Genomic DNA, 22,055 nt, shown 5'->3' on the forward strand with positions numbered 1-22,055 from the left:
GATCTCGTCTGTTCGTCCCACCCTTCTTTGCTGTTCTCCTTCCTGCTCTTTCTTTGGACGTCGTTCTCGCCTCGTCTAGGACCGTCCGACTTTTCCTACCCTTTTTCCGCGTTCTCTGCATCGCGCAGTCATTGTTTTCAACCGTCCTCTCGGTTGCACCTTGGCGACCGGTCGTCGCAGAGCAAATGGCGAACCACTCGCCACTGCTCGGAGTACCTATCTGCATATATTTTTTGCATCTACCTTAGGACTCGATTTCTTATCTATCGTATCTACCTTGGGATTCAACTTCTTCCTATATTAAATTTTATATCCTTTTGAGGGCTTGACCCTTTGCACTCGAGAGGTAACTCACGAACGCCACTAAGTTTGACGCATCCACCTGGAGACGCAACCTCTTCGGGCACCAGTTTTTTCTTGTATCTTGACGTAGGAAATTTTGAACCAAAATACTCGACTGGGTTGAAATGGTGGTCTTTAAACGCGATGCGAATAACGTCTACTTCGTCCAAAGAATTCTCGCTGTAAACATAGAAACTTTCCAAGCTGTACATCGTTAGCTCAAAGTTGCGTCTTGTTTTCGTAAAATGGTAGAATGTACATGTCTCGCCCGTTGAAAACGGAATTCCTAAGCTGCGAACACACCAGCGAAAGAGCGTAAAGCTTTTATGCGCCGGCCTGTCTCGCAATTAAAAATATAACTCCGACCGCAGGAACCGTGGAGGTTGGTTGGAAAGTGTTCTCGGAAACATCCCGTGTAAACACGCGCCGTGCGTGGCAGTACGAGTACACAGGAATTATTAGGATTTGCTGCGGGAAGCTGTGCGCAGTTGCGTGCTCGACCGACGTTACATATTTTCCATCGTACCCGAGGCCACCTGCTCTCGTTTCGATTCGTTTCACTTTCCTCTACGGAATACAGGCCGCATTGCAACGGAATAGACCAGTGGCCCTTAAACAATCGAGCTCGCGTATATCTTACGAGATGATTTTATTCCTGAAGCAACGGTACTTTCACGTTTACCAAACACCCAAAAACCTTTTTTTACCTGAGAATTTCTCGCCGGGATTTTAATCGCATTTAAATCGCAACCAGCAGAGTTATGCACGGGGCTAGGAAAGTTCCCGGTAGAAGTGTGTAACATAATTCAGTAATCGCTGGAAAATAGAGTCTTGAATACGCCAGACGATTTTATTGCCACGATATTCTCTGGTGAGACGAGTCGCCTCACGATCGGAGAAGTCGTAAAGTCGCAAAGCGGATCAGCCGACCCCCCGTGAAGCAGCGTCCGCTTAACCTCTTTAAAAATGGCGCGGCTTTGTGTCTTTTCCCTCCAATTCTGTGCTCCTTTTTCTGTTGCACGCTCTAAGTAGTTTTAAAATACCTGACGTTAGGTTTTTGTAGAACCTCGTTTTTTTAATTACTCTGAACGGTGTAAAGAGGGTTCGTTACTGCTTTATTATGTAGAGTGAATTAATTTGTGTTTCAACTAACTCTGATAATTTTTATTTGTTTCAGAAGTAGAGGATAGAATGATTCGTCCTTGGGCACTTGAGCTGCGTGGCACAATCGTTAAATGCAACACGGGGCGAACACCACGAAACAGGTACTTTGAACAAAAAGTCTACCTATTTCTATCTATTTCTAGAGGAAATTCATTCTCGGCGCGCCTGGCCAAGTCCAATAAAAACACTTGGAAGGAGCAGACGAACCGAGACTCTGAAATTCGCGAGGGAGGAGTTATTACCAGCGGACAGTGTCCTTGCGGCGAAAGAACGTGCTTTGTGTCGGCTGTCTCCCCTTGTCAGTTTCGTCGCTGGCGTCGCGCGTCACGCAGGATATACATATAAAGGTCCTCCTTTGTGTCTGGTCGTGGTCATTTTTGCCCTGTCGCGACGGCACAGCAGTCTCGAGAGCGCGTCTGGCCGTGTTATCGGACGCTGTTCGACGGCTGCGCGTTTCGACAAGGTCGCAAAAAGACCGATTGATTCGCCAATCGGGGCTGCATTCGTGTCTCGAGCCATTGTCGGCCAATTGTAAGAGAATCGCGGGCAACTTGGAACCGGGAAGTATCCGTTTTCTTTTGCATTCGTCGAATGAAGGAAAGCAGGTTTCTTTAGCACATTGGCGCCTTTTCCACGCCTTCCCGCCACGGCGGATGTTGCTCCCCGTTCGCTCCATTTCGGATTCTTTTGCCTCGGTCTTGTGCTTCCTTTTCCTCGTCTTCGTCGTTAATCGGGTGTTTCGCTTTTGTCCTCGCTCCGATGGTCGACTCCTCGAAATATCGAAACTCGATACGATCCTCCGGGGTAATGTCGAATTAGTATGCATTCGCGCCACTCGCATTTGTCGCGTCCGAATCGATGAGCATTCTTGACACTCGCTTGAACATGTCGACGCGGGGAATTCCTGAGGGAAGTTTTCTTCTTTCAGGGGTTCGATAGACGAACGAGTTTTCGAGAATTTCAATGCATCGTTAAAATAACCGCTGACCGGTGTTAGAAGCCAGTATAAACGTAACCTATCCTCTATACAGTTGGCTCTCGACTATTTCATCTGTGATAGTTTCCGGTGTTTCTTCAAAATTTATAAAAACGATATTTCACTGTTTGGCATTTTCTTTTGGCTTTGTGGCGACGATGAGCTGGCGCCACATCGTCTGCCTTGTGTTTAGATTTTGTAAGTGGTATGTCTGGACGGATGAACCGAGGTGCGTGCTGCGCGACTATGATGAGTGACTGTTTAGGTTGTAGGTTCGAATGTCGCGAGAGTGTTTCTTCGGTTGGTTCGAATGTTACTAAGGGTGAATGCATTTGTTTAAACAGAATGAAAGAGATGCGTGAATTGAAGTGAGAAAGGTTTTCGTGGCTATGCTTGGGAGAACGAATGGCTAGTTCGTAAGTTAGTTTTGTAGAGGATCTCGGCTAGGGCAGACCGCGGGATACGCGTCTGCCGAATAAAGATCAACCCTTTTGTCAATAACTGAGTCGCAAATTAATCCGCCACCTTACCCCACATAATTGGTGACTCCGACGTACATCAACGCGATTTTACGCGATTTAACGTCAAACGCGGCGCGAGTTTTGCAATCGCGTGAGTTTTTTTTTGTGTGGAAGGTGCGGGTGATGTCTGTTGCGATTCGACGAGTGATCTAGACTAGTGACACTTAAACATTGTGCCTAGTGCGCGCAGTTCTCGTCGTGTTTCGAACGAGGACACAATTCCGCCTATTGACACTCGGACAACATGCATAGTGCGACGAATTTTGTTCCGCGTATTTGACTTTTTCTAGCGTTTAAAACGATGTCTTCCGAACAGGAAGCTTCCTCGGCATGGAGCAGCGTTCCCACAGTTAACCGCGTCGCGGTACGTGTTCCAGAGTTCTCGTCGGCTGAGCCCTGAACTATGGTTTGCCATGGTCGAACGCAGTCTCGACGCGAGCGGGATCACGGCCGAAATGACAAAGTTCGGATACGTCCTGGGAGCGCTGAAACCCGAATACGCGGCGGAAGTTCGCGACATTATTTTGAACCCCCCGCCGCAAGCATACACTAAGCTCAAGATGGAGCTGATCAAGTGGGTAGGTTCGTCGCAAGAACAAAAAACGCGACGTTTCCTCGAACATGAGGAGATTGGCGACAGAAAACCTTCGCAGTTTCTACGCCACTTACGGTCATTGGGATGATCGACCGTGACCGAGGAGATGCTTCGCACCCTCTGGTTGGGCCGGCTACCTGCGAACATGCAGGTCATTTTGGCTACGCAGCGGGACGTCGAGCTTGACCGAGTGGCCGACTTAACCGACACCATTGCCGACACAATGGGCCCACGGACGCAGGTTACCGAGGTCTTTTCGGGGCAATCCTCTCCAAGTTCAACAGGGATGTGCGACGTTGAAGCGAACCTTAGTTTGAAGATGGCGCAATTAACAGCGACTTTCCAGCAGGAACTGGCTTCAATCCGACGCGAGTTGAATTCGGGTCCGCGTAGTTTCGGCTGCCGACGGGACGCACCACGCGAAGGCGAGTCCGCTCTAAATCTCGCGAACGCCGGCGCGAACGACGCGGTGGAAAGTGTTTTTTCCATTTTAAATTCGGGGCGAACGCGTTTCGTTGCGAAACCCCTTGCAACTGGTCGGCAACGGGAAACGCAGCGGGCAGTCGTTGATGACGGCCAGCGATAATTGCCCTTCGTCGCACCGTTTGTTTGTTACCGATCGAACAACGAAAACGCAATTCTTGATCGACACTGGGACCGAAAAAACACATTTTTTTCCCCGGTCGAAGACCCGCGGATTTCGCGAGAAAACGCCTTACGCGTTGTATGCCTCGAACGGGTCGAAAATTGCCACTTTCGGAACGGTTACGCTGAACCCCGATTTCGGGCTCCGTCGCGCGTTTGTGTGGCGTTTTGTTGTAGCCGACGTGTCGAAGCCGATAATAGGCGTAGATTTTCTTGCGCATTATAAACTGCTGGTAGACGTCAGTAATTGTAGGCTATTGGACCAAGTGACGTCGATGAGAGTGCTAGGACGCTCAGTGCGCGAGTGCAGTTCGTCAACAACGACGGTGAAAACAATTTTCGGGAGTTCGAGGTTCCACGAACTATTGCAGCGGTTTCCGAATTTTACGCGACCAGTTGGAACACCCGCGGAGGTGAAACATGGAATGCTTCATTATACAGGGTGTCCCAAAACTCGGGGAGGAGCCGGAAATGGGGGGTAGCTGAGACGATTCTGAACAACAGTTTCCTTTGCAAAAATGTCGGATGGGGCTTCGTTAAGGAGATATTAAGCAAAAACCCCTACGCTACCGCGGCCGCTCCAACGGTCTACGCGCGCTCTGATTGGTCGGGGTTTTCGCTTAATATCTCCTTAATGAAGCCCCATCCGACATTTTTGCAAAGGAAATTATTGTTCAGAATCGTCTCAGCTACCCCCCCTTTCCGGCTCCTCCCCGAGTTTTGGGACACCCTGTATACGTACGACGCCAGGGCCTCCGATGGCCTGCAACTCTCGGCGTTTGGCGCCGGATCGTCTGAAGCTTGCGCGACGGGAATTCGAGACGATGGTGCGGCTCGGCATCACACGTCCGTCGGAAAGTGCGTGGTCGTCGCCACTTCACATGGTGGCGAAAAAGGGCGAGGACACTTGGCGACCGTGCGGGGACTACCGTACGTTAAATGCGCGTACAGTGCCGGATAGGTACCCCGTGAAGCACATAGAGGATTTTGCTCATGCGCTTCACGGAAAAACAGTTTTTTCCACTATAGACTTGGTGCGCGCGTATAACCAGATACCAGTGGCCGCGGAAGACATTAAAAAAACCGTTATTACAACCCCTTTTCGGTCTTTTCGAATTTCCGTGTATGTCTTTCGGGTTACGATACGCGGCACAGACTTTTCAACGGTTCATCGATGAAGTGCTACGCGATTTAGACTTTGTATACGCGTATATCGATGATGTACTAGCGGAATCTTCGTCGGAAGACGAGCATATGCTTCGCCGAGGAGATTTGCTCCGATTTTCACACGCCTCGACAAGTACGGGGTAACCATTACCGTGGCGAAATGCAATTTTGGCCAAGCGCAGGTCAAATTCCTGGGATACGCCGTATCACCCGCAGGCACCAGCCCGTTGGAATCAAAGGTGGAGGCAATCACCAATTTCCTGTAGCCGACCACCGCTAAGCAGTTGAGACGCTTTTTGGGTATGATTAATTTTTATAGGCGATTTATCCCCAGGGCGGCGCAGGTACAAGCGCCTCTTAACGGCTTGCTCCACGGCAACGTTAAAGGCAGCGCCAAATTAATGCGGACCGAGGCTGCCGTCGCGGCTTTTTCTGAAGCCAAGGAAGGGCTGAGAAGGGCAGCGTTGTTAACGCATCCGCGGGACGACGCGCCTCTCGCTTTATTTTGTGACGCGTCCGATTTTACAATAGGAGCGACGTTGCAGCAACGAGTTGGAGATGATTGGCAGCCGTTGGCGTTTTTCTCCAAGAAACTCGGTGCGACTGAGAGAAACTACGGCGCGTACGATCGCGAGATGTTGGCCATTTACTCGGTCATTAAACATTTTAGGCATATGGTGGAGGGGCGAACTTTCACTATCTACACGGACCATAAGCCCCTCGCGTTCGCTTTCCGACAGAAGCCCGAGAAATGTTCGCCAAGACAATTTAGGTACTTGGATTTCATCGGGCAATTCAGTACGGACATCCGCCACATTGCTGGGCAAGAGAACGTCGTCGCCGACGCGTTATCCAGGGTGGAAGAAATTGCAGCGGGTATCAGTTTCACCGAATTGGCGGAGTCTCAGCGGAACGACGCGGAGTTTCACGCGTACCCGCGGGGTGACATTAAAAACAATTTGCAATTGAGGTGGACTCGTTTGCCTGGTTTGGACGTTGAAGTGGCCTGTGACGTGTGAAAAGGAATCGTGCGACCATTCGTTACGGTCCCCTTCAGACCAGCCGTTTTCCACTCGGTGCATCGTCTAGCGCACCCCGGTATTAAGGCTTCGGTAAAACTAGTAACGGACCGTTACGTTTGGCCGTCGGTTAAAGCCGACTGTCGAAGTTGGGCTCGCGGTTGTGTCCAGTGTCAACGTGCCAAAGCCGAGCCGTCACGTTTCCGCGCCGCTGGGAAGATTCGTCGCGTCGACCGGGAGATTCGAACACGTGTACATAGACATTGTGATTCCTCCGGTTTCAGAGGGACATAGGTATTGCCTGACATGCGTCGATCGGTTTACGCGTTGGCCGGAGGTGTTCCCAATTAGGGACCAAGAGGCTACGACGGTGGCACGGGCCTTTTACGACGGGTGGATATCCCGGTTCGGAACCCCGCAGCACGTAACCACGGACCAAGGGCGACAGTTCGAGTCGCATCTGTTTCAGGCATTGTCGCAGTTAACGGGTGCTACTCATTGGCGAACAACGGTTTACCACCCAGCGGCAAACGACATGGTGGAAAGGTTCCACCGTCAATTAAAAGCAGCAATCCGCTGCCACGAAAACTCCCGTTGGACGGAAGTCCTACCCACCGTCTTGCTGGGCATCCGCGCAGCCTGGAGGGAGGACAAGGCTGGTGCTCTTACAATCCACCGCACCAGAGCTGGTCTACGGCGAGACGCTGCGGCTACCAGGAGAATTCCTGCAACCATCGGGCAATGATTTGCAGTTGCCGCCACGGGATTTTGTCGGGAGGTTGCGCGAACATTTCGAGGCCCTCGCCCCGACTCCTGGCAGCAGCCATTCGGCAAAACGAGTTTTGTTTTCAAGGACCTGGCAACGACGGAGCATGTCTTTCTGCGGAACGACACCGTCCGAGGAATAGTACAACCGTACTCCAGCCGCCGTACGACGGTCCCTTCAAGGTCATCAGTCGAGGCGCCCGGACCTTTTCTATACTCGTCCGGGACAAACCGGTGACCATCACGATGGATCGCCTGAAGCCGGCGTACTTGCTGGCTGCAGACCCAGCATCGCCGAGGGCATCTGGAACGGCAAGACCAGGATCACCTGGACGGCCCGACGGACCAGCACCCATACCGATCCAGAATTCGGGGCAACCGTCCTGTCCATCGCCATCATTACAGTCCATCGCCCTATTTGAATAATGTCAAATGCGGGCACACGCATTACACGATCCGGAAGAAGGGTTCGATTCCCGGATCGATTACAAATTTCGTGATTGTGTTTAATCACTGGCAGGGAGGTGATGTGGCGACGATGAGCTGGCGCCACATCGTCTGCCTTGTGTTTAGATTTTGTAAGTGGTATGTCTGGACGGATGAACCGAGGTGCGTGCTGCGCGACTGCGATGAGTGACTGTTTAGGTTGTAGGTTCGAATGTCGTGAGAATGTTTCTTCGGTTGGTTCGAATGTTACTAAGGGTGAATGCATTTGTTTAAACAGAATGAAAGAGATGCGTGAATTGAAGTGAGAAAGGTTTTCGTGGCTATGCTTGGGAGAACGAGTTCGTGAGTTTGTTCTGTAGAGAATCTCAGCTAGGGCAGGCCGCGGGATACGCGTCTGCCGAATAAAGATCAACCTTATTGTCAATAACTGAGTCGCAAATTAATCCGTCACCTTACCCCACAGCTTAAAAAGTTGAATTTTTAAACACGTGCGAAAGTAGAATGTGCCAGTGACCTCTGGTACTAGCGCCTGTGAAATAGTTTGAATCGCGAGTACTTGTAATCATTAATAGGCCCATTGGCCTGTAATACTACGTCCTATTGAATTTGGGGCATCCCTCGCGACTCGGCATGCTTAATGACGTCCGTCATCAGCGCGCGGCAACAATAACTCGCGTAATAACACACCGTCCGCATCCCAGTTTGCACGCTCGGCTGGTGGTTCGTTATCAAGCCAGGGTGGTTCTTCGTGAATCCAGGCTGTAAGGGTGCAAAATGAAGCGAGGTGGCCGGGGCCAGTATCGAATAGTTGGAGATGCGACTATAACCAGCAACCCGCCAACCCCTGTTCTAATTAAGCCCGGCTAACCCGCGAGTTAGGATTATTACTTGGCCCTGCTGGATAGGGAGAAACCGTGCGTTGTTACACGAGGTCCTGCATCGGTGTGAGTGCGCGAGCAGGCTCGACGCTCACGCGCGGGAATGACAGAGGGAGAAAGAAGTTGAGGGTGTCGCCTGGCATCCTGCCAACTATCCGCTTCCGTTCTCGTTCCTGCGGGAGCCGCCGACAGGAATTCAACACGTTTAGACGTTACCGAGAGGAAACTCTTTGAAAATTCTTGCAAGTGCCCGTGTAAGCCTTCCTCCTCCCCCCACCCCCCACCCCCGTCTCTACCCTTCAGGTTAATGTAACGCGTGTAACGTACATGTTTGAACGGAATGTATGCTGCGATAGGACAAGTTATTTCTGTCGGGACGTACTCGACTCGGTCCAGTGGATGCTGCTGGGACGCTCTGCGCGGTACTAGGTCACACCGAGTTTATCGACGCGGCTAGTTTTAATGGGGTTAACGAAGTTAGACTCACTTTTAATAATTTCGGAGTTGCGAATCTGGGCCACCGTTCGGATCTTGGAGGTCACCTGAGATTCGAGCGAAACTGTTTCGCGACAGTTTCGCGAAGGAAATGGAGATGGTAGCGTAGTCGACCCGCGGACGGATCCGTAGATGTCTCAAATGAACGTTTTTTCGACCTGTTTTATAAACGCCTCACCCACCATCATTCCGTTTTCTCATTTTCCGCAAACATGGCGTACCGCGTCAGCTTTCTCGAGGGCGAAGTCACCATAATCATCCGGGTAGGACACGGAGGAGACAAGGAGAACGCTAATTCGCATTCGTTTTAAAGCAAGTACGATAAGCTCGCAAGGAGGATCGGAAAACTGGAACGAGCCACGATAATACGTCTTTCCTGTCACGTAGCGGTCGATGGCATTATGATAATGCCGCGAATAAGAAGGATTCGAAGAGGAAATGTGAACGATGAGTGAAGCGGTAGGGGCGTACCACCCTTAGACGCGGCCCGTGGAGAACGGTTTAATCGAGATTCGATTTTTCATTTTGTTTTACGTGCGCTAGCCCGCGGATGATAATGCTATGCTCTGTCCTGAAATTGGAATACGCTGACAGGATTAGGTTCTGGTCGCGTATCCGCGCCGTAACTTGTCGGTACTCCACGAAATGTCATCTTTTTTTTTTATTTTTTAAATTACCTGGAACTGCAGAGGCCGGGTAAATAATTCATAGAGCTGGAGAGAAATTTTGAAAACGAAGCAAAAGTTCTCTTTTAAATTCACGGGCATGAGGCAACGTTTTCATATGCAATCTACAGAAAATTGCGGTAAAATGCTTTAATTTTCGATAGGAATTTTCGAAATCTAAGGAAATCGGAGAATTATTCACGATATATGATATTCTGGAACGCCTCGTTCATATTTTATTCAGCAGCCATAAATTCCAGGCATTCTATTAAACCTCTTCGTGTATTAAAGTTCCCCTCGCGTGGCGATTTCACCGTTTCCTTGAAATTCCAAAATTTTATCTGGGGTAAATTGTACGCAATGTCGAAATAGGAAAATTCATAGGTTCGTGGATCTATCAGCATTTTGTTTCATCAGTTGTGCATCGAAGCATCTCATTTCTATCGAAGAACCGAGCGAAGAAGTGCTCCTAAACGCCACAAGTCTAAATCTCGGCACCGCACACTTGGGTGACACGCTAATTTCACAGTTTCCCTCGATCGTTCGCTGTTCCGTGCTGCCGATACTGGTAATTGGATAGAGAGCTAATTAGACGTTCTCCGTTCAGGCGAAGCAATCGAGGCTGAAAGTGAACCGCGAGATTTATAGCGAAGAAAAGACCATGTAAGAGAGAGAATCTCGAAGAACGGAGAGCTGGCAGATCTATCGTTCCTAACCCCTTGTAACGGTACCAGTAGAAAGGCTGTACGACCTATGTAGAATCTGGCGCAGATGCCGAATATAGAAGAAAACTGGAAGGGTGAAATTTTAGCGGAACACCCGTTAGATGAAATTCAGACACCAGGCTGAGGATTCATCCCTGAAAAAATTGTACGTAGTAATCTATGACAATCATTGGGGATTTTCTGAAGCGTCTGCGAGGATTATATCCGACACTGGTGACCATGGATAATGTCGCCTCTGCGAATCGATACCGAATGGAATCGTAGAAACGTTAATTCGAGTTGCCAAATATTGAGCGTGCCGGTGAATTCAATATCTAGCCGAGATCTGCTACACGACAAAGTGTAATCCTATTACAAGAGATTTACTCTTTTACCGCATGTATCGGGTGTGCAGCGACGGTCCGAAACTTTTCGATGATTCGATGGTGAAACGGTGGAACGATCACTGACTTTTCATTTTGGAGGGACTTTAGATTTTTTCGATTCAGTTGCGATGCGACGTACAGCCAGTCTCGTAACTATTCATACCTTTTATAATTAAATTTATAATGAAAAATTCATATGGAAACATGAAACCTATCATTTAATTTGGAAAAATTTGTTCAATAAACATAGAGGGTACGAATACTTTTGGGACTGGCTGTATTCCTTCCTCATTTTCACTCGTCGGTTTTTCCAAAATTGAAGTCGGTTTTTCCAAAATTGAAATCGGTATCGCACGTTGCGCCGTATTCATGAAGATTAATAGAAAGCTTTAGCGGCGGTTTCAGTGAAATCGAAAGCAGATTGGGCTTTCGGCAAACGTTTGACTATCCTGGGTTCCTTCCCTCGTTGCTCGTTCATACCTTCTCTCATGGTAATCGCAGATAGGTACGGGTTAAGTACCATACCCGTGGATCGACGCGCTTGGAACCGGGGACCTCCATTAGCCACGATAGAGAGCCCGTGTTAAGAGTGTTAATGCGACTCCTGGGGCTCGTCGGTTCGCTGCTTCTAGTTAGGCTCGATTTCGGACGCAAACTGTTCTTCCGATTAGCAAGCGCGAATTTCTGCTTGCCTTAACGTTGTTGTCTTCTTCTCAGATTTCCTTACCACGCGTATCGTACCTTTTCGTTCGTATCGATGATTATTTTATAATATTTCTTTCCCATCTCTCCTCTGTTCTCTCCTAAGAATAAAATTTCGAGACGCACCACTCCGGCATATCTAGAGAAACGAGCCGAGGAAAAATTTAAAGAAGTAATCGTTCCAGCAAACAAAAGGAAAATCCCACTAGAAGGGATCGAATCAAATCCTCGTCGAGAGTCTACGTTAACAAAAAGCGAGCCGCAGCGACATTAAATCCCCCCGGTTGGAAAGATTAAACACTCCGCGTCAAACACACAATTCCATCGATCGGAGGAAGGAAAGTCTCCGTGGAAAGAGATGTATAAGGCGAAAAATATCTTTTTCATGAGGATGGAGCGGCAGCCAGAAAAGCGGAACGTCGATTAGCGGAAACGTCGATTATAGGAAAGTCTGTTATCGGAAGGGACGAATTAAAGCCGGGCGATCCCTTAATTTGTTCGCCGCAGAGTTTATTTTCAATAATCGACGTTTTGTACGTCGAGGGGATGTTGGGAAGCCAGATGACGGAAACGAGCTGGCAGAATCAAAAAGTAAACCGATTGCAGGTTCCCGTGTCCCCGCGAATTCGCTCGTTTCCGCGATCAAAGAATTCCTCTCGTGGACTAGCAGCCGGCGGTTAATCGATAATCCCAGCGAACGAGCAAGGTGCATGTAGGTACGTCAAGAGGCCGATTATTTGGATTAGCCAAGCGTGTTCTACGAGTGGTTTCATCTTGAACTTCGTTTACTCCGTGAAAAGTTGGCGAACCGTTTGCTGGGGCGCCGGCGCCGGTGGCCGCGAGCACGGTCCGAGAGTATCAAAAGAGAAAGTTAGTCTATACTTACGGAATATTGCTTTTAACGCTGCTGGCCCCCGTAAACGTCGAGGCGGAGTTGGCAAGTTGTACGACGGAATCCAGTTCATACCGGTAAATTATTCAGCCTTTTCAGCAGACTTCCTTTTCCTTCCGTTGGCCCGCATTGTTTCAGCATTTTCAACAACTCTCTGCCAGCCGGGAGGTGGGCTAAGTGTCTTCGAACCGATCCCACGACTTCTCGCCTCTATCTCGTGTTTGAATTTTCATCGTTCGCTGGAGCTCAATGTAGAATCGCAGAGCAATATTGGGCGGTGGTCGGTAAATCCAACGCCTTGGCGTGGTAAGGGGTGTATACATTGAAAAAACGTATGTCCCCTAAGTATTCGTACCATCTATATAAGAAATAATAAAAATAAATAAAAAATTTGTCTAATTTAAACGATTCATGATTTCAAATCAATTTTCCCTTGTTAATATGTACATGATGAAACTTTACACATGTATATATTTACAATTACAAATTTGTGTAGAGACATGAAGCATTCGTTAAAATTAGATAGATTTCTTCGATAAATATAGAGGCTAAGAGTACTTACGGGACTGACTTTATTACCCCTATTCGACCAGAAGGTGTCCTGGTGTACGGTTTCATTAAGTTATTTATTATTCCGGAATCTAATCTAGAAAATTAGAAACGGCAGCGGAAAATAGAAGACGATTGCTGGAGCACAACCGCTCTCATTCTCCATTTCCTAGCACGCTCGGCCACACTGATCATGTCGCTTTAGCCTTCGTCCGTCTTTTCTCTTCTATTTCTGGCTTTCGGTCAGCGTCAGATCCCGCGGGATTCCCGGTTCCGTGGTGGTCCTTCCTCTGGCGTTTTACCTTTCTTCTTTGCTCGCTATCTTCATTTCCATCATGGTATTTCCTAGCACTATCTCTGGGCTCTATCGAAGCGCCCGCTCCCCGATGGCTTTCATCCCTTGCTCGCTTTCTTTCTGCCCGCGATGGCGGTTGCTTGAATCAAACGACGCTCCGGATTCTTTTTCCGATGAGATTTGCGTTTGACGTTAACGATGTTTCCTTCTTTGTCGCGATGGCTGCTGGGAGCCGAGGTAATTACGCCAGGGATTTATACTTGGTCCACTTTGATCATATGCGTTGAGCCTTGATCGTTGTAAAAATAACAAGTTTTGCTTAGAATAAACCCTCCTTGACGTACAGAGTCTTTATTAAGATAACGGGATAAACAAAACTTCTATTTGATGTTCAGTTTCCACTTGTTCCCACGGTTTCAGATTTTCGGCCAGTATCAGATCCCTCAGAACTGGATACGGTTGCTCTTATCCTTCAGCTCTCTCCTCGTTCGACTGTCATCTTCTTTATTCTTCACCTTACCGTTTCATTTCGAGATACACTTCCACCACTCTTCGACATTCTCTCGGTCAGATAAATTTTCAGCTAGAGAATGCTCGGCAAAAATATCGGGCATCGTGGAATTTCCAGTTTGACGTTTTTGGTAAGAACGGCTCCACTCATTCCCATTCCGCGTCCCACCTTTACCCCTTTGGCCAGCTACTCCCCGTATCGCTTTAGTCCTGGCTCGTCTTTTCTCTCGTCCATTTCTGGCTTTCGGTCAGCGTCAGATCCCGCGGGAGACCAGGTACTCGTGGTCCGCCGAAGGATGCTTTTCTCGGACTGTTCTCGTCTCTCCCCCGTCCTCCCGCTGATCCACCTTTTTCTTCGTCTCGATGTCCCCCTCCCCCTCCCCTGATTCGTTTCCTCGATTCCACCGGTTCGTCCTGACCTTCTCTTCCTCCTCCATACTTCACAAGATACCGTGGGACGACGATGGCATTCCCAGAACCAAGATCCGTTCGTTCGAGTTCGTCGAAATCCTTAAGGACGTCGTTGACCTCCTTTCCCCGACGCTTCTGCAGCTCTACCGTTTTCAGGCTACAACCTTCTACAAGCCCTCTTCCTCGTCCCACGTCCCTTTCGACACTTATAGCCCCGGGCTTGCTCCTCTTAACCGGACTCTGCAGATTCAATCTCGGGTATGGCAGATCCTGTCCTCGTGGCTGCTAGGGGACCTTCAGACATTCTATTCGCAAGCTCCGACGCGTTGCGTCGCGTCGGGCCCCGTGTACTCCGATGTTATTCCTCGTGATCCGTCCAGGAACCTAGAAAGCTCTGCCATTGTTGCACTAGCTAGGAGAAACAAAGCTATCCTCTAGTGACGCCGACCTCGAATGCAAAACACTTTTTCTGTGATATAAAATTCGCTATAACTGAAAGGGGTAATTGGTATCCAGGGAGAGGAATCGTAACGATCATCTTATCGTATCGGAGAATCGTGGCGCACATTTATCTCCTGCAAGCACTCCGTCATCGAGAGCGTTATCGACAACGGGTAATTTAACTAAACAAGCCGATTTCGCAGTAAACGCCGTAAATAGGGATTCGATTGGACACCGATAAATTCGCCTAATGAATAAGTTCCATAAGTCATCTCACCGCAATGTACTCCGAAGTAATTTGTTGCACCGCTTCCGTTCGAATGCGTGTTGGTTCACCTGAGTCGAACGTGCGTTGTCGATGGCTGCCTGTGAAATGGCATGAGTGATTTTCGAACCGGGAAGCCTCCAACAGCTGCATCGGATGTTTATTCCTCGTTATCGTAAATAACCGATAAAACGTATCGCGTCCAAACACCTACCCTGTCGCCAACGACAGATCGACCAGGCTACGTTTAATTTTCCCATGAAAATGAAACAATCGGTTTTGAAAATTCCATAGGAATGCCAAGTTTCCATCTTAAGACGCATCTCACGCGTCAGCCGCTCCCCTGATACCTCTGCCAGACCAAGGAATCCCATGAAAAGGAGAAACACCGAAGGAATCCCAATAACTTTTTGTCGCGTGTACCGGTGCAAATGTAGCGTCGCGGCGGAATACAACACGAACGAAACGAAGACGAATAAACATGGCGTCGTATCCACTCGACTGTCGGCGAGTCGCGGGGGCGGAAAGAAGATACGATTGTGTCTTGGTTTCGTTCAGGCTGGCTGCATCTACACCCACCTCCTTTCACCCCCACTCGTCAACGATGTCACTCCAATTTGTCAACGTCTCGAAAGTGGTCCACCATCCTCCGTCCCTCTGCCATCCTATGCTTGACGAAATTGTGACAATAGTTTTCCCAGTTTTCACGGGAACGTAATGAACCGCTATTTCCGACGTCGACGCCACGGGGAACGGAAAGATTCGCGATGGGAAACGGCCGGGTCTTTGGTGCCATCTCCACGGGGCCGAGGAGAATTCCCAGCGCTTCACTTTTCACGGCGGTCAGGAATTTCGCGAACGTCTAATGGCGGCTGGTGGCGACGTTCCAGACTGATAATTCGTTTAATTACTCTGGAAGAAATTCCGGTCGTTAAGGGGGACGATTGCGTCGCGGATTCGATGTAGCGACGCCACGAATGGTCGCTCAGGCCAACGATTTGCGGTGCGAATACTTTCAACTGTTGCCCGCCGTAGCTATGGTGGTCTGCCGTTTCACGTACAGAGACTAGGGAACTTGTTCGCTGCCATATTGGTTGCAAAATATGCGCACTGTGTATACTTAATAAAATAATGACTCGGTGAACTGTTTGGCGTTGAAATTGTGTAGAACCGTGAAACGAATTAGAAATGAATTAGGTTAATTCTGCCATGAGTTTCCACGTATTTTGCGTTCACACGTTTCTTGGTTTCGAATACAAATCGGGATTATCGGGCTCTGTTACTGAAATACGCTTTAAGCTTACCGGAATTCGGAGTTTACGGTACGCCTGACTGACTTGACGTCTCGTTCAGCGATGTTAATTAATGCTTTCTAACGTAGCGGTCTCTTTATCGGCGTGGCTATCCTAACTATTTCCGCGCTAAATGGCAGGAAAACACACGTTCAGCCTCTACGGACTCTATTCACCAGCGTATCTACTCGCATTTCCATGAGTATACGCACGGGAACAAAGGAATTCCCTCTCTCGGTAATTCTACCGCCATTGACTAGCTATCAACTAATTAATTTTAAACTTAATTCTGAATTGCCGTTCGTACCAACTGTCCTATTAATCGAGCATGCCTCTATTAAATGATTGAACTTGATAAATGTAACAAAAACGCATAGAAAACATTGATGATAATTGTATCTCATCGTTCGAACCGAGTAAACGTGGAGGGGATGATTCTTTCTCGTATATCCGGGTGAAGTCTTGGCATATATCCGAAGTAACTGTAACGCATTTGTCGCGCGACCAACATAAATATCTCGCTAATTCTCCGCCATGAAATAAATCCTGTTAATACATGGAAACGTTGGCCCATATTTGCACGACTGGACGGTCACATGTCCTCCCATGTATCCCCGCGAGCTTGAACGTTTATCGCTTCGATGTGTGTGTGTGTTTTCACCCACGCGCGCATAAACGTGCACGTAGAGCGCTTGCATTATGATCGCTGCGTATTTTACGCGCAAATGAATGGCGCTAGAAAAAATTGAACCGAAGAACAGTTGGACTATTTTCTCACGCCTTCGTACGCGAAATTCTTGACATCGCCATAGGATTTTTCGCACGTTTTTAAATGTAAAGAGGAAGCAGAGGCACGTAACTCGCTGTAAGGGGTAGGTCGCGGCAGCTTCAATTTCGCTCCGTGCAAATCTATTCTTTGACTGGAATTCGAGAACCCGAGCCGCGCACGTGTCGTGGACAATTCTTGCGAAATGACATTTCGGAATGAATGCTTGATAAACGAGTGCAACACTGAGCCCGGAATTCGTGCGTTGGATAAAATTTCTCGCCGCTTGTCATTCGGTTTTGTTAATACGAGTACCACCCCTTGCACGCGCGTACGCGTTGGTGTTGGTCATCGATAGTGTTGGGCTTCCTTGTCGATGGTTGCCAGGGTGCTTGTATGCATGTAGAGTAACGCAGAAAACCGTTCCACGTTGAACCGTGCACATTTTTTTTTTTTTTTTTAATTTTGAAGAATGACACGGATAACAAGGTCGGATTCGTACCATCATGTTTCAAATTCGTTGCCCGTCTCGAAATGCTTTCGACGGAATTATTTATCGGTTTTTATCTTGAATTTCTGACTTATCCCAGTCGAGGTTGTTGCTGTAATACCTTCGCGTTCGAGTACTTTTATAAATTCACTGAATCCGTTCCGTCGACAACGTTTACTTGAAAGGTTGAACGTGGTTAGACATAACAAACTGTAGCATGTTGCATGTTGTAGAGCACAGCCGAGAGATCGCAATTGAACGCCTAGAGCATATCAAAACATGTACTTGTTTAGAAGAACCGGAAAGTTCGCTACGCGTATACGTAGGAAAATTTAAAAACTCTAGCTACCTCTTCGGTGACATCATCCTCAACTTGAAAGCTTAAAAATTCTGAAAGGTAAAGGATTTTTGAAAATCTCTTCGCCGGTGTACAAACTTTTACGTGCATTCCCATGTAACGCTTCTCGAATGAAACCGTTTCGACCCAGCCAGTCGATTTCTGGAGTGTTATTCTACGGGCTGTAAAAAGATGGCGGGATTTTATGTAAAGAAAATAAAATTTACGACGCTGCAAAGTGTCGCGCGCACCCTCGGAGGCGGAATGATCGAGAGGAACGCGCATATCTAGTGACAGAAGGTGAAATAGGGCCGAGTATCGAGGAAAATGAAATTGTCCACGGTTATCGGAGCGAGCGTAGCTATAATAATCGATCTCTGTGCAGCTAGCTCTCGTTAAATCGAATTCGAGATACCATTTCGAACGTTGCGCTTGAAAGAGGCAGAAACAACCAGACGAGTACGCGTACTTGGTGTCCATATTGTTCTAACGATTTTTGCGGCAGAAATTCTTTCATTGGTCGCATTCGGTCGCCAGAGTATCCTTTTAGAAATAGGTCTGTCGAGAGAACGAAGCTATTATGTCCATCCCGTTTTCTTGTAAATTCGTGGTACTCGTAGATCGACCAAAATAATTCAGAAATTATGTTTCCCGGTGGCTAGTCTTTCGAAGCGTTTGCAATTGCAATGGCATAATTATAGAGATGTTTATGGACGAATAGCATTAGGTGTAACCTAGTTTCAATGAAATTCAGCGATCAAGTTGTCTAAGATTCCCTGAGAGTCAACCAAAGCCTACCATTAAGTGTAACCTAGTTTCGATGAAATTCAGTGATCGAGCTGTCTAAAACTCTGCCGGAGCTTCAGACCTGAGATTAGGTGGAACCCAGTTCCAATGAAATTCAGTTATGAAGCAGTCTAAAGAATTCCGAGACCCGACGCCTAAACTCAAGATGGTTTCAGTCGCGAGACAGCGAACTTGTCGAAAAACAAATCTTCGTTTCGCGGCGGTGACGATCGATCACCCAAGCTCACAAAGGAACGTGCAAACGAAAGAGCGGGGACAGAGCTAAAGTAAAAGCTCAGCTCCGTGGCAGGCCGTTCCATTCACAAAACCCAAGCTTTGGAGTAGATCCGCGTCGACGGGGAAACTAAGATCAACCTCTCACCTGCGAAACGACAAAGAAGCCGCACGAACGCTCCGCTGGAGTGGCCTTTCACGCGAGCAGGAAAATGGCGCACGCGACTCTGTCTAGCCTGCAACAGAGACAGCCACCGGCTGATAGAACTGTCGTCGAAAGGGTTGACCTAAATGCACAATGGTAGAGAAGAAGTTACGTGTCGGATGCATCGATACACCGATATATTGGTCCTCGCCCGACGTTCGAGAGGGATGAAGAGGACGGTAGCGAGATCTAGGGCTCTTACGTCGTCAGTATCGTTCCCGGTGGCTGTGATAGGCTCACAAAAAGCTATTGTTACGTCGACTTTAAGTTTTCACGCCGACGTCCCCTCAGCGGTGTGCGCCACGCTCTTTTTTCGAGCTGCGACGTGACGTGAATGCAGCCCTTTGTGCCGAAGTTTGACGGATCAATCCATAGCCACGGTCGTCGACGTTTAGCCGTGGTTCCGGGTACGACCACCTACACCCCCTCTATCCTGCGATAAGGAGAACAAATTGCAGTCGACTCGGTTGCCCTGATGATAAAGTCTCGAGGAGCTCCGATATTTTTAAGTCTTCTCAAGTCTTTTTTTAGTTGGCAGTGCTATAATCAAGGGCAAAAATTTATCTTTGAATATCTTCGTTGTATCCTCCTTTCACTTTTCATGCAGAATCGTAATCCGCCATGCTGCGTACTACGATTTCCGACGCACCTTGACTATTTAATTGCTATCTACAGTTGACGCAATAACTGGTAGCATAACTGACATCGCTGCGCCGAGAATGGCACGGTCGTCGAGTATTCAAATGCAACGAAGATAACGTGTAAATACGGGATAAGACAATTTAAATAGATGATAGCGAACAGCCAGACATGCGAAGCAATTATTTACGAAATTACTTCCTTTTCCGACTGTTCATTGCTAACTTTGGTACAATGCACTCCCAGCAGAGTTGAATTTAGTTGAATCATTGAATGGGGGATTCAACGGTTTCCTCATTTTGAGCGTGAACGGGTCACTGACTGAGCTAATTTCAACGCATACATTGTTTCAAGTAGAGTATTTCCCGCTTTCGAGTAACAATTTTAATTCCAATTCAAGCAGCGGAATCAACGACTGCCTATCGCGCCCTATATGAACATACGATGATAACTGGGGGCGGTTTTAACATATTTTTGCGGAAAGTAGTCTATTTCGATGTTTTTTCAAACGAGGATAATTCTTCTTTAGAAATGGAATATTTGGCCGCAGAGATTTCGTTTGAACTTTGAAAGATTTCTGTTTCGTAACAAATGCAGCATTTATTTTATGTTGGAATATTTAACTTCTTCGGCGAGGATTTTTCTTCACGCTTTTCTTCGTCATTTTTATTATTGACAGAAATTAGAATTATAAAAAACTGAACGTCTACATATGTAGCCAAGGACGCGAAGAAGTTAAACAATAGCGTTTTCACCTTTTTTTAAACCTGAGTGTGTTACGACTTCCTCTACATAGTCGAGGACATGGCAATCTATTTTAATACAAGTCTCAATCACAAGTCGAATCCTTGGTTTTGTAGTTGACGTCGAGTTTCCTGATTTACAATGCATTTGTCTTTGCTGATTTATTATTGTTCAGCATGCAGTTTTCCGTTCGAAGTTCCACCCATTTTTCTGACGTTCGTGGAAACAGGGAACGATGTTCAATTTCGTTATAAAATAAATAAGAATTTACTTTTCGTAGAAACGATTGAAATGTTTTTTGAAATGATTTAAGCTTCGAAAGAACCAGGAGATTCTTCGGAAATGTTTCGTCGCGTTAAAATGCAAATTGAGATCGATGAATTGAAATTGAGACGAGACGTGCGGCGAAACGCGTCCGTGCACCGTAGTTGATTTGCCGGATTAAAAATTACATCCTGAACGCGAGTCACGTCAACAGTCCGTCATAAATTATTAGCTTATCGTCGAGCGGATCGCGAGCGGATTAATTAATTAGTTACTGGGCACACGATACTCGAATAATCAGGTTCGCATTAAGGTTCATAATATTTGACAAAATACTTGAATATTTGTTATATATCCGACCACTCGATATCGACAATACCAGACACGAAACAATTACAAATTCATCGAGCTAATTAGAAGTAAATCAAAGCTCTTCTGGTATTCTTCTTTCGTTATTATCGCAAGAGAGATTCTCGTTAATGCATACAAAACGTGCATATCATAGATGGCGTATCGCTAATTAAAAATATATTCTCACCGCGTTTTCTACAGAGCGATTAAACGTTTCATCGAAAATGAAAATTTCGGTTTCATCTCGTTGAGAATAAACACTATGTGCCAGTAATTTTGAACGTTTTCTGTAGTTGCGCTCGTCAACGCAGTCCCCTCCTTACCGGGGGTCGGTTTTGCCTGAGAAGGACACGGTTTATTGCACCCCCCGACCGTTTATAGTTTTTCCGACTCTCGGCGTTTAGTTAGCAGAAAACCTCTGAACGAAGAACATCGGTTTTGTTTTGTAAATTATACTTTATACTTTTAAATATATACTTAGTTTAAAACTCTGTTGTATTTATTTCCTAAATAAATATTCAACACATCTCGTTTTTTAACGAAACCGATGAAAATCAAACGTTATCCCGTGAATATAAAGATTCGCACTGCTCTCCCCGCGAATGTCTGACGGAATTGGCCGTGTTATCAGAGGCCTATGTGGGAAGCGAAAGATTAGAGGCGAGAAGTTTATATAAGCAGAGTCGGACAGTTGCAGCCGGGAGACACCGCAGTGGCATGGCACGAATCCGGCAAAGAGTGAACGTCGAGGTCGGATAATAATAATTTGAGGGGAACACGGTGTCTGACGGAGCACGATCTCCCTTTATCTCCGGCGGCCTTTATCGAGATTCACCCCCGATAGTGACAACGCTCGTTGCCCTCTCATCTCTCGGCGCAAACGCCTAGGATCGATTATATCACGCACGTTATATCGTGTATATAAAACCGCAAGGAACACGAGGGCTCCCTCGCCACAGAGACTTCGTGACGAGGAGCTATTCCTGGAGTATTTTAGGGTTACAAGTTCCGCCGTAGATTGCGCGGATAGGCCCCCGCGGGCTTATTTATGGATCGAATTCGCGAGATTTCCGGGAAAGCTCGTTTTCCTTACCCTCGGCACTCGTGCAGGCC

General features: G+C 47.5%; 1 protein-coding gene across 3 annotated transcripts in view; it reads left to right on the plus strand.

Moving 5' to 3' along the window:
- Window positions 1-22,055, plus strand: part of LOC128878228 (uncharacterized) — a 217,974-nt gene that overhangs the window by 48,538 nt on the left and 147,381 nt on the right. For all 3 annotated transcript variants that reach the window (XM_054126249.1, XM_054126248.1, XM_054126251.1), the window contains one exon: window positions 1,520-1,607. The gene's annotated coding sequence lies outside the window, so the exon portion shown is untranslated. The remainder of the gene's footprint in view (window positions 1-1,519; window positions 1,608-22,055) is intronic.

This window comes from Hylaeus volcanicus, chromosome 6 (genome assembly GCF_026283585.1).
Source record: "Hylaeus volcanicus isolate JK05 chromosome 6, UHH_iyHylVolc1.0_haploid, whole genome shotgun sequence".
Classification (NCBI taxonomy): domain Eukaryota; kingdom Metazoa; phylum Arthropoda; class Insecta; order Hymenoptera; family Colletidae; genus Hylaeus; species Hylaeus volcanicus.